Genomic DNA, 13,896 nt, shown 5'->3' with positions numbered 1-13,896 from the left:
CCATTTTCCAATTATAATACACTTATTTTTGGCTGTTGTACCTTTAAGACTTTAGGTGCGGTCACATCTACTGTATTTCGGACGAATTTTCAGGGGAGTATACACAATCTGCAATTTTGCTTGAGGGCGAAAGATTTCCCCATGCAAATTTTCAAAACGGGTTTAGGGATTCGTCGCTTTGAACAGTTTAAAAAGCTGTAGGCTATGTATTGAAAGTTACTTCAGTGTGTACTTCATACATAGCTACACTATTTACAATAGAAATGGGCCTTTTTTGCTCAGAAAATGTTCGCTAATTTCGCTAATCGTTAATTTTCACCGCACATTTTGACAGTTGTTATTATTTTCAACACTGTGAACAGGGTGAAAAACCCAAAATACATTGTGACAAACTCACACAATAATTGTGACTTACAAACTGTTAAAGGGGACATATCATGAAAATCTTACTTTTTCCATTAAGTGCTATAATCGGGTCCCCGGTGCATCTACCAACCCGGTAACTTTGTTTTGGTAAGCCTTTCTCTGCAAGCATGTAAAAAAATAAGACATCAGATTTTGCTTCCCTTCTGACATGGAAAGGGGATCTTATTATAATATTACCGCCCTTTAATCTGCACGTTTACACCATAGGGTTTACGCCCGTGGCGCCGCCATTTGGTTTTCGCAAGCAACAACAGTTCTAACGCAATGGTAAAAGTTGGAGCAAAGCATGCAAACAGTTCTGTCATTTGACCAAAAAACGTCACTGCCGTCTTACAAAGACCTCAGGGAACCATGTCAACTTGTATAAAAGTTAAACATGAATGTACATGCAAGTCAATGAGATGAATATGACTGTACATGTAAGTCAATGAGATGAATCAATGTACTGTAACTCCACAACAACTACATAAATGTATCCACTAACCATTCAGAAACGTCCAGGTGCAGTCTAAAAGTTGCAACCTCTTCCTGAGTCTCTCCATAAGGTAGCACTGCGCTACTGGTTCTTTCTGAGATTTTGGCTGAGTGAGATTCGCGTGTTTTTTTATTGTATCCGAATGAAGCTTGTGTAAAGGATCGGCTGTCTTCTGAAACGGAGGCGGGAGCAGCAGCTCATTTGCATTTAAAGGGACACACACAAAAACGGCGTGTTTTTGCTCACACCCAAAAAAGGGCAAATTTGACAAGCTATAATAAATAATCTGGAGGGTATTTTGAGATGAAATTTCACAGACACATTCTGGGGACACCATAGATTTATATTACATCTTGTGAAAAGGGACATAATATGTCACCTTTAAGATTGAACAGAACAGTTAGTTAGTTCTGGTTCTGATTGGTCAGTCCGACATGCAGCTCCGTGACTTTTCAATGTTTATGCATTCCAGACGGTCTGTGCATTAATTGAGGGTTTTGTTATGCCAATTTGTGGCGACAATTGACTGTTTTTGAGTGAGTCACTGATTTATTCATTAAACCGATCCATTCAAAACACTGATTTATTTGTTTATTAATGAGTCATTGAATCATTAACCAATTCGTTTAACAATGCTGATTCATTCACGAACGAAACGTAGTAGTAACTGACAATATTTTGTCTGATGTATAAGTTAATCATTATTAACGTATTGAACTGTTTTTAAAGCAACATCACACTGTGCAAATAAGATTTTTGTGGAGGATTCTTTTTCCTTACTTCCTATGTCAAAAGATCAATTCATAATGAATAATGATTTATTCACAATATTTTAAATGAAGTGATAAATATGCAGTCTATGAGTTTTGAGTTTGTGTGTATGTATATGCCTTTCTTTACTGGAATAAGCTGGTGTGTATGTTTTTTAGAAATTCTGGATGTGCTGTGGGTTGGACAGTGTGTTTGTATGTGTTCTGGCGATCCTCCAAGCGGGTCGAGGGGCCCAGCAGCGAGCAGACTGTTTCAGGGTGGCTGGGAGGAATATCTTTCTTTAGTCTTGCTGTATGCCTTCATAAACCTTACAGCTTTCTTTTCTAACAGTGTTTCCCTGAGTGCACACTGCTGTTCTTTCCTTCCTCTACTGGCATCAGGCACAATCTATTCCTCCCTGTTTGATTCGCAGGTGCTGGCTCGTAACTTTGAATGTTCCTCCTTGCTCATTGTGAGGTAATGACTTCTGATTGTGGTGGATTGAAGCCAGCGTTTAAGCTAAATAATCTAGGCTAATGAATGTGCTCTTCAATTATTTATCAGACTCAACACGCTCTCTCTGCACAGTATATATAGACATCCTGCTGGTTGGCTGGCTGGCTGGCCTGATGACCTAGTGACTGACTGGCAGCCGTGCTGACTGGCCTATTTGCCAGGAATTGCTGAGTCACGCTGCCCATGGGGTGGAGGGGCTCTAGAGCCGGTCCCAGATCTGCAGGGAGGCACTTATACTGATTCTAATGTGTATTGATGTACATTTCTGTTTCACAAACTCAACATTTTTCTGAGTATGCTTTAAAGACCATAAATGGTTCAAAGAGTTGAGTTTTCTTTCCTCTGTTGACATATTTCCTATGAAATCTATCTATCTATCTATCTATCTATCTATCTATCTATCTATCTATCTATCTATCTATCTATCTATCTATCTATCTATCTATCTATCTATCTATCTATCTATCTATCTATCTATCTATCTATCTATCTCTCTCTGTTCCACAAAGTCTGACAACCAGAATGTGTCCAAGACTTTGTCTTAATTTATTATTTAATTTATTCTTCATATATTTATTGTTTCATATTTTAAACTAAGCAAACTTTGAATCAAATGTTTTGAATGAAGATTTTGCAAAGATAGATAGATAGATGGGTATGTCAAATTCTAAAATTAAAGGAATTATAAAATTACTTTCATACTGTACACTGATGAGCTGAAACATTATGAGCAGTCACAGATGAAGCGAATATCGTTGATCATCTCCTTAAGCCAGATATTCGGCACTGGGTAGATTAAATGGTAAGAAAACAATCAGTTCTCGTAATCAACGTGTTTGGATGGAGTGTGATTCTCTGGGCAATGTTCTGTTGGAAAACTCTGGGTCCGGTCATTCATGTGGATGTGAATTTGACATGTGCCATCTACCTAAACATTGTTGCAGACCAGGTACACCCCTTCATGACAATGGTGTTCCCTGGTGAAAGTGGCCTGTTTCAGCAGGATAACGCACCTCTCCACACTGCACATATTGTTCAGGAATGCTTTGAGGAACATGAAGAGTTCAAGGTGTTGCCCTGGACTCCAAATTCCCCAGATCTCTACAATTGAGCATCTATGGGATGTGCTGGACCAACAAGTTATTCGGCTTCCCTTCGCAACCTACAGGACTTAAAGGATCTGCTGCTAACGTCTTGTTGCCAGATCCCACAGAACACCTTTAGAGGTCTTGTAGAGTCCATGCCTCAGTGGGTCGGTGCTGTTTTGACCGCACGCAGTGGACCAACAGCATATTAGGCAGGTGGTCATAATGTTTTGGCTCATTGGTGTATATGTACTACTAGGCACTCTAGTGTGTGGTTACCATTTAACAAATCCAAGTGATTAGGAGCAGTATTAGATCCATGGAAACTTCAAGAGACACCTAGTAAAAACACTAAAGCTCTTTAAACTGATCTCATGTTGCTGACTGAGAGAAAAGATGTGGAAATAAATGTTGTTGAGTGAAGAAAACCTCAGTCTGTTTAGCAAACGCCACAATGGCCTCCTCAGCCACCCTGACAACCACAAACCGCTACAGCTACATTACAGTAAACACCCTCTGAGACACACAATGAGAGACAATGGTTAACGTGAGAGGGAAGCGAAAATATGCAGTTTCTGTAAATGTTTATTGTGCTTAGATGTTTATTTGTGTCCATAGAAACTCTTGAGTGTCATGTGTTGAGGTATTTGTATCTCTAAAGGTAGATGGTAGAAGACAGGGACACCTGCATCTGAAATGTAGCATAGGGGTTGGCGTGCAAACTACAGCCACATAATGACTGGATACCTGCCTGAACAGATGACATGTGTAAACCCCCCATCAACACAGCCTTGGTGGTCCAGTCCTCACCTTCTAGTGTGGGACAAGCACATCAATTTCTGTTGAAGATAACATCTCATGGCTCAGGCAAAGCCCAAGAGAGACTTGTGTGGAATGCTATGGCTGTTTGGATATTCACTAGAACTACAGAATTACAACTATGCTATATCTAAAAACAAGACATCTTGTCTATGAATGAGGGCATAATTTGGTACAGGGACAATCATTAACATGTATATTTCCTATAATACCATTAACTAATGTATAGTTTATGTGGAACTTTTTTGGGGAATTCTGCCTCATTAGAAAAAAACTGCATTAATTTAGAAAATGTATGGGATAAGGACACATCTTCCACAGAGAAAGTTTAAGTGGAAAATGCAAATAAATAACAAGATCATGGTGGCATCTGCACAATATTGTGGCTGTAAGAATGGAAGCTGTTTCTTTACTCTAAGGCCCTGTTAACACATTGAGAAGCGTCTTGGTCGATCGAATCACAAGTAGACGAGGGAGACGCATTCCCGTTTACACCTGGTGTTTTAACCCGTTTCTTTAGTCCATTTTTAACCACTTCTGTCCTGATTTCTTCAAGTGGAGGATCTATGGGTACATATATTAATGTGTTTTTCAGATCTTTCGATCTAATGGACAAAATAAGCTCACGCAATTTACATATGAACGCGCTAGGAGATGACATAAAACATACAGAGAGCATCGGTTTTGTTTCTGCTCTGACAGCCACAAGAAGAGTGTGTGTTAGAAGTCAGGAATGGTGAGAGAACATTGTCCTTGGTATGTTTTTTGTCTTCAAACCAAATTTGGGTCTTCAGCCGACAAAGTTTAAATCCGTCTAGCTAGCGCGCTTCGCATAATGTTTACATATTAGGTCAGTAGGAGGATAGTAGACGGCCTTTGTGGCTGTTCGAACACATTCAACCACATGAGCGTCTACACTACTGTCAGCATTATGTTCAATTGTATTCAGTTCTAGGACTTTTAGTTTATTGTCATTCTCTTGTTCCTTGTTCTTATTTCCCGCCACTCATGTGTCACCATGGACACTAACAATCACCACAGCTGTTTACCGTTTAGTTAATCATCTCTGTGTATTTAAGTTCCTGCCTGTGTTCTGTTCATTGTCCGGGAACATCAATGTTAAGTGTATGTGTTGCTTTGAGTTCGCCTGTCAGTTGGTTCATTGTTATTAAAACTTTGTGTTGGAATACCTTTGTCTTCTTCGCCTGCATGTTTGCCAGCAACCACCCCTGTACGAAAGCAATCTGGTTGAATGCGTTTTTGACAAGCTCAAAACGTTTTAGACCCCGTTTACACCTATATTTAGGGTCGTCCACTTGTGATCCGATCGACCAAATCGCATCTTAATACCAGGTGTAAACAGGGCCTAAAACACACATGTACATTACCCGGACCAGCCTTAAAAAAAACGTTATTTTTTTAAGCGAAATTTATTATTCTATGGTTGCAGATATGAAAAAAATATGTATTGAAATATAATCTTGGTAAAAATACATTACTGTTCAAAAGTGGGGTCAGTCTTTTTTTAAGGGTATTTATTTAGCTTTTTTTCTTTTATCAATTATGCATTAAATTGATCAAAAGTGACAGTAAAGACTCTCTATTTTCTATTTTGGATAAATGTATTAAAGAATTGTGGAATTTTTTTTTTATCACAGTTTCCACAAACATTAAGCAGATCAAATGTTTTTATCATTGATACGAAATGTAAGCGCCAAATCAGCTTTGCCATCATATGAATAAATGATATCTAAAAAACAGAAAGCAGTTATTTTAAATTGTAATAATATTTAAAAAGCATATGTTTTACAGTAATTCTGATTAAATAAATGCAGCTTGGTGAGACTTCTTTCTAAAACATTAAATCTTACCAACCACAAATTGTAGGATGCTAGCGTATTTGAAGATTTTGGTCTTCCCCGAATCAAGTAGAAGGTATACTTGAATTACTATTTTATACATAGAAATGAACTGTCTGGAGACGTTGCCAAGATGGTAGCCGAGTGAGCCGACTTGTCAGACTCGAACCTGTAGCACTGACTCAACCTGTTGCTAACCACTGCACCATGGCTCCAACCTCTTATGATATTTATGTCGTATACGGAGCACGCGAGGCGTTTATGTAGCAAGCTGGTGTTGCTCTTGACTCTCTTTGTGTAAAACTGAAGTTGTTTAGCAGGGATAGAGAGAAATGTTTCCTATTACAGTGACAGAGTGTGCAACACAGAGACGAATGAGATAGAGGTTGAAGGGAGAAGGAGGGTAGAGTGGCAAGAAGGAAATAAACATTAGAAGAACAGAGAGAGAGAGAGAGAGAGAGAGAGAGAGAGAGAGAGAGAGAGAGAGAGAGAGAGAGAGAGGGGAAAGGCAAGGATGGATGGTGCAACTAAGCTATGCATGCTGCCAAAATCGTAGAAATAAATTAAAAAGGAGGAGTGCGGGCCCAGCAAAGGAAGTTTGTTTTGCTGTGACGTTTGTGCAGAGTCGAAAGATCTTCTGTCCTGTCGAGGCGGATATGACTGCGGCCAAAAAATCTTTCCTTCAAACTTCAGCCAAAAGTTGAAGAGAGATCATAGCTCTCTCACACTGGCAGCACTGAAACAAAAAAAAAAACAAAAAAATTGTAAGCATTGCACACATGATCACTCAAGCATTTAACTTCTTCTCTAATTAATATACAGTCTTAAAAAAACATGCCCAAGTTAAGTAAATGTATTATTTAATTTTGTTAACAACAATTAGACAGAAATTCATTTTGATAACTCTCGTTTTAATTCAGAGCTTTGATATGCTATTATCGAATAAATTACGGTGCTTGATTAAATTGTTTGGCATTAAGTGGCATGTTGATGACATGTTAATTGTTCTTTTCAAAACACATTTGTGCGTTTTAATGCGGCTGAAGCAGTTGTAGTTGATATTTGACCCTGAGGGAAAACAAAATAGTGTAGAAAAAATAAATATAGGGGCTAGTTGTCATAATTTTTTACATTTTTGTATGCCTACCTTTTACATTATTCCTGTTTCATGAATCGTTTATGCCTCATTTTGCCTTGTGGATTGTAAAATTCTCTCACATCACTCTCTCAAATACAAATTTTAACCCTATAAAGCCTGGCCTGTTTTACACAATCTTATATGCCTTCTGTTGTCTGATTGATAGTTTATATTTTTAAAGAAAGTACAGGCCTTTTAGTATAATATTTTTTTTACCTCATTTTTATAAAGTAAATGTACAAATAACTTTTGTATTGTTAGTAACATTTCAAGATGAAAACTTAGCAACTTTGGTTTAGTTGATGTATTTAATTTATTTATGGAAAAACCATGTAAATTATGTTTAGATTTTAACTAAAGTAAAATAATAATAAACTGTTCCATTTAAAAATATTCCATTTTTTTATTTTTTTATTATTTCATATACCAGGCCTTACAGAGTTAATATTTGACAGCTGGATCAAGACAGCGATCTATGCCCTGGCGATGTTTGTGCTCTTTCATTCAACCAGATGTCACCTGGTGACACTTGATGGTTAAACACACCTGTGACATATGGCTTCAAGGGCTTATGTTTCCAACACATCTTCATCCCCATCGTCTTCATTATTAGAGCATCTAACAAAACTGGTGTCAAATCAACAGTAAGGTCCAAAACAATTACATGAACATGAATGCTTCTAGCTAGACATGCTTGATTTGACATGTCACTGCCACAAGGGGCACTATAACTTTCTGAGCAATTTAATTAAACCGTTAAAGAGATAGTTCACCCAAAATGAAAATTCGGTCATAATTTACTCACCTTTATGTTGTCTCAAACCTGTATGAGTTTTGTTCTTCTGTTGAACTCAAAAGAAGATGTTTTGAAGAACCAGTTGATGGACCCCATTGACTTCTATAGTATGGAGAGAAAAAATACTATGGAAGTCAATGGCTACCATCAACTGTCTGGTTACCAACATTCTTCAAAATATCTTATTTTGCGTTCAACAGATATAGTATATAGTAAATCAATGATACCAAAACAGGAAAGCTCAGTCGAGCACATTAAAGTATGTAAACACTGTCATCTGTCCCTGTTCTCTCCTTCATAGAGCAGCAAGGTAAAAGCTTCATATACTCCACTAAGACACTTTCATGTTTTTTCTCTCCTGGAAGAGAGTAAATACATTTCCTTTCGATCAGCAGGGAAGCACTGTTTGTACGTATCACTGCTGGAGGAAAAGGCAACAGATCATCGGTTTTCCACTCCTTTGTTACCTGGGGGGACCCAGTTCGGGACTCAGCAGTGGGTAAAAAGCGAGAAAGCAATTGCTAACATCACGGGGAATTGAGCACACCCCAGGATGGAAGGAGAATCTGGTGCTGTTGTTTTTAGCCAGCCCCCCCCCAAACGGGGCGGTGTAATCGCTTGGGTTTGTTGGTGGTAGTGACGGTTCAGGATTAGATTGCCAGCAAATGCATTTAATCCCATGAGTCTCACCTCTTCCTCAGCATTTAATATTCTGTAGTGTGAACAGCAGATTCTGTCAACTCTGAGCTCTCACTCACTCACACTAGTTGTTTTGTTGTCGTCAAAATTAAGAGAAATGCATTTTTGTCCCTTCTCGCTCTCTATTTCAGGCTTGAATAAATTGCAATTTCTTGTTGTTTAAATAAGTAAATATATTTCTGCTATTGCACTCAGCTTATACTTATGAAATCCTTTTGTATTCTCTTGTTTTGCCACTATAAGAGTTTGTTGTCAGAGTGTCTCAGTGGAACGGGGTGATATAAGGATTATGTCTCTCCAAATGACATTTAAACAGAGGATCAGCAAAAGATTTGGGAAAGATTGTTGGACTTGTGGTATATTCTAGTGTGAATGTGTTTGACATGAACTATGTGCCCTTAAAATTGAATTCCCCCCCCCCTGTTTTCTGTTGAATAATGCTGATTTCGTAATACTATATTACCATTTGTGTCTGTGTGTTTTGGTAAAACCTGTCAAGAACACGTCATACCCCAAAATAAAAAATATAAAAAGGAAAACAATACAATAATTGAGCTGTAAAGTATTTGGTAGTGTACTTATTCAAGTGGTTGTATGGATTTCATTTATGCTGTACTTTCAACACATGGATGCACTTCATCCAGGAATTGTTTGCCTATATTGTTATGAATGTTCTTGTCATACGCATTTGAAATAGTAGGGAAGATTGCATATTGAGTTGTGAGGATAGTGTCCAGACAGGATAAGTTTTGTTATTATATTACAGTTAACACATGGATGTTGTGTGATCTCATCTGGAGTGCTGGTGGTTTTTGATGCTCAATGATCGCTCAAGAGCAGGGTTTCTCTCTCTAATGTGTGTTGGGCGAGAAATGTAAATCCTGAAGTGAATCTAAAACTGAGTGATTATAGAACACTTTACTCCACTCATATACACAGACCAGTCCATATGTATCGTTCCCTCTCTCTCTCTCTCTCTCTCTCTCTCTCTCTCTCTCTCTCTCTCTATATATATATATATATATATATACACAAGACAATGCAGATTTTTTTATTTTTTTATTAGATTCGTCCCATATCTAGCAACATACGTCAATTAAATGGCTGGAAATGTGACTATAATGTCATGTTTTGACACCGTCTCTCATGTCTCACTCACAACAAAACAGCAGTACACCACCACCATTCACCGTGTCCTAGTGAGCTCTTCCTTGCATTGTTTGACCATTATACCTACCTATATCTGAACGACAAATCATAGCGGTTGATACGGAGCACAGTCGCTCGAATTGATGTCCGCCTTCAGTCACTATATTCAATAGCAAGTCAACCTGACCTAGAATTGCTACTTATTACAATATGGACTAAACCATCCGGCCGGATCATAGCGGGGGGAGGCGAGCGCACATCAGCGGCGCTCGCTGATTTCTGATGGGGGAAGCCATGTTAGTGCCGTGAGCTATTTTAATCACTTGTGTTTCACAAGGAAAGGCTGTGACTAGCACGTTTTGGGGAGAGTGAATCGCTCGTGAAGCCCCGTCGCGCGGAATCGGACACCTCTCTGTGTTTTTCCAACCGCACACTTTTCACCATTAAAATATAGCGGCTTTTCCCAACCACTGTAAAAGGAGATCAGTCCAAAGGATAAAGGAAATAGAGTATCCTTTTTGCATCTAAAACACTTAATGTCGATTAACAAGGAAAGCATAGCCCTACAAGTGGTCCGATATATTGTCTATAAGGACTGACGTTGATTCTCATAATGTCTTTGTGTTTAGTGCAGCCAGCTGCGGTTTTTTAAACCACTGCTATATTTTAACAGATATCGCTCGCTCTAGAAACACACTGCAGACTTGATTTAAACCGTTTATTCTAGTGGATATCTAGCATACAAGAGCCAGCAGGATTTTAAGCTCTCTCTCTCTCGCTCTCTTTGGCCAGGAGCTTGATAAAACAGCTCCCCTCCCCCAAGCTTTGGCGAAACAGGAACAACTTCTTTGAGAGAGAAAAAGGGCTGCACAAGTTTGGGACGTCTTGGATCAGCCGTTTGGCCATTTGTAGTCTGGAGCTGAGATTTTTTTTTTTTTTTCTTCACCGATTCTTTGGGTTTTACCTTGGATGGTCGGAGCTCTTTGTTAGCGAGAAGGCTCGGGCATCCGTGCTCTTGAATTTGTCTTTGGAAAATGGGATACCTCTAGGATTATAATGAGGGGAACGCGCTCGCTTGTGGAATAACTTCACTTTTTTTTCAGTGGGAATGGAATTCGCGGAGCCCTGATTTTTTGGTATCACTTGCAAATGCTATGGGAAAAGTGCTTTGTGTGGAATATTTGCTGTTACCGTGCTCAACATGGGTAAGATTTGTTTTGCTTTCGTTCCTACTTTTCTTCCATGCTCGATTGGCCTTGCTCCCATTGAAATATACTTGGGGAAACCCCAAAGAATGCCTTATTTAAGATTATAGGATTTAAAACGCCACATTTGAATAGACTAAGTGCTGTTAATTTACCTTGATTGTGTTGTATTTATTTCCCTTTATCAATATGCATTCATAGTAAGACACGTATAACTTTCTTGCAAATACCATTATGGCTGGAGATGCTAAGGCTTGTTTTTCCCACCCCGCGGTTTGTCCCACTCTCATACCTACGTTTAATCGCAACAAATCTCAACAATTAATTTCGAAACATGTATTTCCGTGTGCACCATTTTTATTCGTTAACAGCACTTGTGTTCCTCTTGTAAACTCCTTTGCTTCTCCAACTTTCCTCGTTTTTTTTGTCCTGCTCAGATAATCCACCAGGTTACAAGGAAGTTCGTGAGGCCGCCGCTGCGTGTTTTTACAGCTCTCCATTGTTACATCAAACCCCATTTACTTTTCTTACAGTGTTTCTAAAACCCTCGTTTTGAAACCGTATATCCAGCTGAACGTGATACACCATTCGACTGCAGATATAAACGGTGTTTTGTTGTCTATTAGCTTCCTCTGTGTGCAGGTATCTGTGTTGGGTTACTCGAGAGAGGCTAGTTAACTCTGCCCAGGCCTGCACTCAACAGGGTGTATCACAAATGGGCAAACACATAAACAACCAAGGTGTTTTGGGACTACATCTTATTCAGAAGATTGTCAAAGTGTGTATGACCTCAGGAAGTTTTGGTTTTGAGCTCGATAAGGTTGTCACAGTTGAGGAACTCTCATACTCTGCATATTTGTGATATTACTCAAAAGGAAAGCCCATGTTTGCTGGGTGTGGTTTGCCAAGCATGAATATACAACCTTAAATTCTTTATTTATTGGTATACAACCTCTGGTTACCCTGGTTTGAACTTGGGTGACTTTTAGTGTATTATGTATGAACATTAAAGTCTGGTCTTCCTATATAGTGTTGTGAACTTGCTGAGACTTGGCACAAGACCACAATTTAGATATTGATAAGGAATTAAGTGTAAGTTTTGTTTTTGTAGTCAAGAGTAAACTTTTTTTTTTTTTTTTTTTTTTTTTTTTTTTTTTACTTGAAATACTCTACCACACTCAAAATAACTATTACAGTGTGCTAATGCAATGCTTGTTTTCCTCTGATCTGAACCTTGACTTTGCTAGTTGTGTAGACTAACCCATAGTAAACCTCAGAGAAATCTTCCCCTGTTTCTTGAACTAGTCAATGTGTGTGTGTGTTTAGAGAATGGAATCCTTGTTGTACCTATCCACAAAGTGAGTCATGTAATTGCTGCTGTAGGTTCGGTTTTGTCAAGAATTAGCATGTGGTGAAGTTCGTTAGAACGATTGGAAAGGGGGGAAGATCTTGTGTTTCTTGGGTTTATTCTGGCAAATGTTCTATTCGTTTTGGCTTCGCCTCATCACAGCATTCAGCAATAATGCCCGGTATTTGTCCCAGGTCACTGTGCAGCAAGTGAAGCCCAACTCTAAACTTATTTAGGGGTTTCTGAAATATTGCATACTGTGATATTTGAGAACAGCTTGGTTTTTCTTCATTGAATCTCGGTTTCTTGCTGCCGAGTAATGCAGAACTGCATTGGCATTATTTGGAATCTCGCTTACAAAAATAGCTTCCCGGTTTTGCCTTCATTCCTGCACTTTCCATGAAATCTCATCCTCGCTTTTATGAGCTATAGATAATCTCAGTGCAACCAGTTCTACCTGACACCTAAGAATAAATGTTCAAATAAGTAAATCGCACAACAGCCTCTTACTTCCACCAACAGACATCTACCACTATCTTCAGTTCTTCTGTGGTTATGTGTAGGTTTGTGGTCTGACTCTGGTTTCTTTTTTTCTCCACAGGTGTTCGGGTAGAGTCTGTGATCTCCTGAGCGCACTGGTTTAATCTACGGGAGAAGAGCCGGACACAAATTCAAACACTATTTACAGTGGAAATTATTTGCACGCTCTTCAGATGAGGGAGAACAGGAGACTCTGAAACCTGAGGGGCGTTCAAGGTAAGATAACTGTTGTGCAATGCACATACCATCTTGTTTTACACAGATCTGAAACGTAGGCTTAAATATTTAAGACCTTTCTGATTCTGCTAAGAATGATTCTCAATATTATTGTACTTTAAATCAGTTGTGCTTTTACAAGATCCTCCTATTATAAAATGGGAGACCCTGGAAATCTATTTGAGTAAGACAGCCCAGTAGATTGATTTGAATGGGATTGGTTGATTGAATATATGTATTAATAGTTGAGATTGCTAAAGTAGACTATGCTTTACTGTTCCCCATGCTTTGACATTTGAATTTGTTTTATGGACATGACTGATACATTAAATTGTGCGTCTTGAGGAGAGGTTTGCTATTGCTTTAAAGGAGTGGTACACCCAAAGATTCCAAACTTTCTATCTTCTGGAGAAATTTGAGCTTGTTCTGGCTGTTTTGTTCCATGTTGTTACAATTAATAGAGACAAAAAGTAGTCATGCTCTATGTTCCAAATTCTTATGACATTTTTGTATGTGGAACAAGCCAAAAGTTAATTCGTTATTCACTGATCATTTCATTGAGTTTAATTTGAGTACTGGAGTAGAGTATTTTGTGAATGAATTGCTAAGCCTGATTTTGTGAACCAGTTCAGTCTATTCATGCAAAATATTCACTCAAAGAATAATGTTGTTGTTTAATGGCTTCAAGAGATTTGTGATGTATTGCACATTTGGTGCATTTGCATTCTTGATTTAAGCTTAACTCTAGTCTCCATTAATTTCAAATGCATGGAAGAAAATTACATACATGTAGTTTATTTCCCCATATTGTGTAATATGGGCTTAATGAGTGAGTAAATAATGACAATTTTCATACGCGTTAACTGTTCCTTTAA

General features: G+C 38.4%; 1 protein-coding gene across 4 annotated transcripts in view; it reads left to right on the top strand.

Moving 5' to 3' along the window:
- The window catches only part of bcl9 (BCL9 transcription coactivator), a 107,301-nt gene that overhangs the window by 44,469 nt on the left and 48,936 nt on the right, over nucleotides 1-13,896 (top strand). For 2 of the 4 annotated variants that reach the window (XM_082163347.1, XM_082163346.1), the window contains one exon: nucleotides 12,867-13,021. The gene's annotated coding sequence lies outside the window, so the exon portion shown is untranslated. Of the gene's footprint in view, nucleotides 1-9,983; nucleotides 10,918-12,866; nucleotides 13,022-13,896 lie in introns of those variants that run through there. The other 2 variants (XM_082163348.1, XM_082163345.1) reach the window with 2 other exon arrangements.

The sequence above is a fragment of the Leuciscus leuciscus genome, assembly GCF_965113295.1.
Source record: "Leuciscus leuciscus genome assembly, chromosome: 3".
Classification (NCBI taxonomy): domain Eukaryota; kingdom Metazoa; phylum Chordata; class Actinopteri; order Cypriniformes; family Leuciscidae; genus Leuciscus; species Leuciscus leuciscus.
The sequence above is the reverse complement of the archived record's forward strand: the minus strand, read 5'-3'. Positions and strand labels throughout refer to the sequence as shown.